Here is a 6000-nt window from a genome sequence, read left to right on the forward strand (position 1 = left end):
GCAGTTGCTACAATATGGAATTTAATTCGTAGGATGGTCAGCTAGTGTTTGAATAAGAAAGGCCATATCAGAGACAGCCACTAAAAGCTAGATACCAGGGACTTTCCTAATTTTCAGAGTGAATGTTAGAAATGTGTTTTCATTGCTAAAATTATATATGGTATGTAAATATAGAATAAAATACTATATGAGTTTTTAACTGTAGAAATTAGTGACATTTTATATATATATTGCATTGGCTAAAATATTTGAGACACTCCTGAATATACAAATTCTCTCCAAAAAGCCCAACTTAAAAAATAGGCAAAGAACTTGAATAGATATTACTTCAAAGAAGATATACAAATAGCCAATAAACATATGAAAAAATGTTCACCATTACTAATCATTCAGTTCAGTTCAGTTTAGTCGCTCAGTCGTGTCCGACTCTTTGCAACCCCATGAATCTCAGCACGCCAGGCCTCACTGTCCATCACCAGCTTCCAGAGTTTACTCAAACTCATGTCCATCGAGTCAGTGATGCCATCCAGCCATCTCATCCTCTGTCGTTCCCTTCTCTTCCTGCCCCCAGTCCCTCCCAGCATTAGGTAAATGCAAACCAAGACCACAATGAAATACCACTTTATATCCATTAGAATGGCTGTTATAAAAATAAAGAAAATAACAAGTCTTACCAAGATAAGTGCACTCTTGTGCACTTCTGGTGAGGATGTAAAATTGTGCAGTCATTTTGGAAAACAGCATGGTGATTCCTCAAAAAAATTAATCATAAAATTACCATATGATCCAGCATTTCTCCATGGTGATGCTAGTGCAGAAGGCACAAGAGATGCAGGTTCAATCCTGGTTTGGGAAGATCCCCTAGAGTAGGAAATGGCAACCTGCTTCAGTACTCTTGCCTGGAACATCCCATGGACAGAAGAGCCTGGTGGGCTACTGTACATGGGGCTGCAAAGAATTGGAAAACTCTGACTGCAAAGAGTTGGCTGAGCACACACACCATCAGCCAGCAATTTCACTTCTGGATATATATCCAAAAGAGCTGAAAGTTGGGACTTGAACAAAAGTTTGTACACCCATGTTTATAGCAGTATTATTCACAAAAACCAAAGAGTGGAAGTAACTCAGGTGTCTATCAATAGATAAATGGATAAACAAAATATGGCATAAATGCACAGTGGAATATTGTTCAAGCTTAAAAGTGAATGAAATTCTGATATATGCTACAACATAGATGAACCCTGAAGACATTATGCTAAGTGAAATAAGCCTGACATAAAAAGACAAATATTGTAAGATTCCATTTCTATGAGATACCTAGAGACAGAAAGCAGAATGGCGTTTACAGGGCTGAGGAGAAGGGCAAAGGGTTAATGGGTTTGAAGTTTCAGTATAGGATGATGAAAAAGTTCTGGAGGTGAATGGCAGCAATTGTTGCATAATAGTGTCCATGTTCTTAATGCCACTTAAAAATGGTCAAGATGGTAAATTTTATGTGTGCTCTACCACAGTTAAAAAAAAATTCCATCCAGCCCCATAGTCTCTTCTGTTAAGGATGACTCTCCAGCTCAATCCCACAACTGTTGTTTGTCTAGGTTGGAATTTGGAAGATTCTGATCTAAAATAGACTATCAGATTAGTCTAATCTTATCTCTAGTATGTTGTCACATTTGCCCCCAGTGTATCTTTTCTGAAAGGTGTGGTTAGCATATTAAAGAATGACAGAGGTGAGATTTCATTGCACTTACAGATTACATAATTCTATGTCTGTGGGTGTGTGTGTGTGTGCATGTGTGTGTGAGAGAGAGAATTGTCTTAAGACTTGCTTCATTGATAGAGTGAGGTTCTGGGGGAATGTAACTAACCCTAACTCACCTGAAGCTGTTGTTGGCTACCATTGTCTACCAAAATCAAAAAACGTAGTATTTCTGACAGTATTGGTACACTGAGCAAGATTATGTTCAGATAAATTTCAAAAGAAGTGGAAACTCTAATTTCTGTAAGAAGCCAGACTTTGAAATTGGGAAAATAATACATGCATGCTAGCCAATATGTGTTTGGGTATTTGTTCTATAAAGAACAGGGGATAATTAGAAATAAACCCATGTACCTTACTGTCAAAAAACTGGAATAACTGGTAGTGAAAGCACTGTGCCAGCCTGACTTTGAGGAGGTTTTATCACCTCTTCTGCATTTAGGTTGAGGTTAAAGATTTAATGAAGGAAGAAAGAACATTGCCATAGTTGAGACTAGAAGGCAAAACATGAGTGGAAAGAGAATAATGTAGAGAAGTGAGAGTAGCAACATTCATCCTCAAGCAGAGTCATGCCTAGGGGTGTGAGGTCATTCTTTTCTGGAGACTATCAGCAAGAACAAAAGGTAATAGAGTGAGAATTTGTCAGAGGCACAAAGTTGCAAAATGAGGACATTAAAGTTTATGCAAGGCTCCAGTTACAAACTATAAAAAAATAATTTGCTCAAGGTAAGGAAAAGTAAGATGGAGTTTAGTTACCCAGAAGGAGGAGACATTTTCTGTTAATAGGGTGTTTTTAGACCGTAGGCCAATCACCACCATATGGGAGACTGGGAAGAAACTTAAACTGAGGGCCTCAAAATGAAGGATGAAAACTTCAGTAAACTCATCCTGCTTTTTGATTCATTCAGGAAGCACTGGTCCAAAACCAATATTAAAATTTTTTAAGCAAAGAGATGGAAAAGCATTCCAGGAATAATATACAAAGAAACTAGGATTTCTGCTTCTATTTAGGATGAGGAAAACCACGTGAGGGCCTTGCCTCCATCTTAAATCCAAATTCCTGGAGAAAAAAAAAATTTCTAAAATCATAGGTTTCTTCTGAAACCGTTAGAGAGCTGCGATCATAAGACAACCAAGCAGATTAAATTTAAGTATTGACAAACTCTGAGGAGAAATGGGACTCTTCAACCATTTCAGTTTTGGGAGAGCCAAAAAAAAATTGGGAGTTTTTATTTGGGAGTTTCAAGAAAAACTAAGAGGTCACTATAGAAGTATGTAATGAGTAATGTGCTAACATTGTTAAAATGAATTTCTGAAGGCCAAACTATTTTTGGGCAAATATAACAGAAAATTCATCATGAGAAAATTTGAATTAAAGTAAACATTAAAGGGAATTCTTTAGGCAGGAGGAAAATGATCTAGACAGAAGGATAGAAATGCAAGAAGGGAATGAAGAACCCTGGGAGAAGTAATTTGTATATATATGTGTATATATACACATACATATTGACTTTAAAAGCAATGATTATAAAGTTAGCCAATTTAAATATAGAATTAAAAATGCAACACAACAAATGAAGAGAGGAGAACATGCATTAAGAAGTTTTAGCCCCTGTGTATTTTGCTATATGAATGTCGTGATTTCCAATGTAATCTCTAAAATAATAGCAATAAAATCAGTAGAAAAAATAATAAAATGATTGGTCAATTAAGACAGATATGGGAATAAACACAAGAAGGTGAGACAAATGGAAAACATGCAACAAGGTGGTTGATATAAAACTATACATATAGTGATGTCAGTGAAACTGGCCATCAAAAATTCCTAGAATTCTCCCCTCTAAAATAACAAGAAAATAGACCTAAAATGTGTCAGAATCAATTTTTTGAGAATTCTGAAAATTAATCAAAACCTGTCATCAATCCATGAAGCATTCATTAAAGAAAAGCAGCTATATCTTGATAAGAACAGCAAGGTTCGAGGATTTTTTAACTTAATCTACTCCCATCCTCCTCCTGCGGTAGCTTTGAAAACTAACCACATGCATTTGTGAAGATCAGCTATTTTAACAGCTACTGGTGGAAACAAAAGGATTTACATTGGTATAAACCCTATTAATATAACTTAGGTGTAAATCTTCATGATCTTGGATTAGAAAATGGTTCCTTGTACAGTATGTATAAAGGATTGTGGTGCTACAGAAGACTCTTGAGAGTCCCTTGAACTGCAAGGAGATCAAACCAATCAATCCTGAAGGAAATCAACCCTGAGTATTCATTGGAAGAACTGATGCTAAAACTCTTTAGAGCCCACCTCTCTCTCTCTATGGAAGTCTCTCCAAGGAACCTTCTCGGCCCTTCCTCAGTCAGAATCGTTCCCTGCTCCTGAGGTGGCGCCAAAGGACCAAGGATTTGGGGGAGTTCAGCTGCCCCACAAACGCAGGAAGACTGACCTGAACCTCTCTTACCGCCAGACTGGCTGCCCTTGATCTACACTATAAAAGGGATAATTTGAAATTTTGATCAGGAGGTTGATATGTTAGATCTGTTTTTTTAAAAGATAAATCTGGCAGCAAAATACAGTGAGCTCTGGGTGAGTCTACAGGATAGGACAGGAAACTCTGATGGGTGAGAGGTAAAGAATCTGCCTGCCAGTGCAGAAGATGCAGATTCTATAACTGGGTTGGGAAGGCAGATCCACTGGAGAAGGGGATGGCTACCCGCTCCCTTGGGCAGAGGGGCCTGGCAGGCTCCATGGAGTCTCATTGGTGGGGTCCATGGGGTCGCAAAATAGTTGGACATAACTGAGCAACTAAACAACAACAAACACGATAAAACATCTGTTTGAAAGGTTGTTGCAGCATTCAATGGCAAAAGTTGTGATGTTGTTGTGATGTTATCCAGTTTTCTTCTCTCTCTCACTTCTGACTAAAGTTTTCCCAAGAAAATTTTCTGGTCTTTGTATCTTTGAAGGAAGGATACAGAACCTGCCTATGTCACTTAATTATTCTAGGTCTTACTTTTCTTATCTGTAAAATAATAGTTTTCCAAGATCCTTCCTATTTTAATGTCCTATGGAAATACTTTGCTGCCAGTTGAGAATGTTAACCATCACACCAACCACAGGTGAAACGAATAATACTTCTGGATTTTTCACTTTTCACTGACTTAAGCTCATGGGGGGCTACCTGAGTGACTCGGTGGTTGAGAATCCTCCTGCAATGCAGGAGACATGGGTTTGATCCCAGGGTTAGGAAGATCCCCTGGAGAAGGAAATGGTAACCCACTCCAGTAAGTATTCTTGCCTGGGAAGTCCCATGGACAGAGGAGCCTGGCAGGCCACAGTCCATGGTGTTACAAAAGAGTCGGACACGACTTAGGGACTGAACGACAACAAGCTAGTGTGACCTGAGTCCTCCAAGTGATTGAGAATATTTTAGAGAGTGTACAGTTTTTATTCACTTTATAAAATAACCTTCTTTTTAAAAGATACAGACACTTTGTGATGTGAGACTAAATTAAACACAGGTCTTAAACACAGTGCACAGTACAGCATTTTGGATTTAAACACCACGTATTTTATTGTCTTTGTTGTTTTTTTCGGAAGTGCAACATGAAATACTGGCTCTCAACTATAGCACCAGTCTCTTAAGTCCTTCTCTATTTTTCAACTTTTCCCATAGTAATAAGAGTGCCTAAGGATTTATATTCGATAAAAAAGCTGAGCGCTGAAGAATTGATGCTTTTGAACTATGGTGTTGGAGAAGACTCTTGAGAGTCCCTTGGACTGCAAGGAGATCCAACCAGTCCATCCTAAAGGAGATCAGTCCTGAGTATTCATTGGAAGGACTGATGCTGAAGTTGAAACTCCAATATTTTGGCCACATGACGTGAAGAACTGACTCATCTGAAAAGACTCTGATGCTGGGAAAGATTGAAGGCGGGAGGAGAAGGGGACAACAGAGGATGAGATAGTTGGATGGCATTACCAACTCGATGGACATGAGTTTGAGTAAGCTCGAGGAGTAGGTGATGGACAGGGAAGCCTGGCACGCTGCAGTCCATGTGATTGAAAAGAGTCAGACCCGACTGAGCAACTGAATTGAACTGAACTGAAGAATAGCTGTCTTTGTATCTCTGAAGGGAGGGTAGAGAGACAACAGAACTAATACACCAAAAAAAAAAAGAAAAGAAAAGAACTAATACACAAAATAGTGTCTGTAATATTTTATTATGATGACACT

This window comes from Muntiacus reevesi, chromosome 6 (assembly GCF_963930625.1).
Source record: "Muntiacus reevesi chromosome 6, mMunRee1.1, whole genome shotgun sequence".
NCBI lineage: Eukaryota > Metazoa > Chordata > Mammalia > Artiodactyla > Cervidae > Muntiacus > Muntiacus reevesi.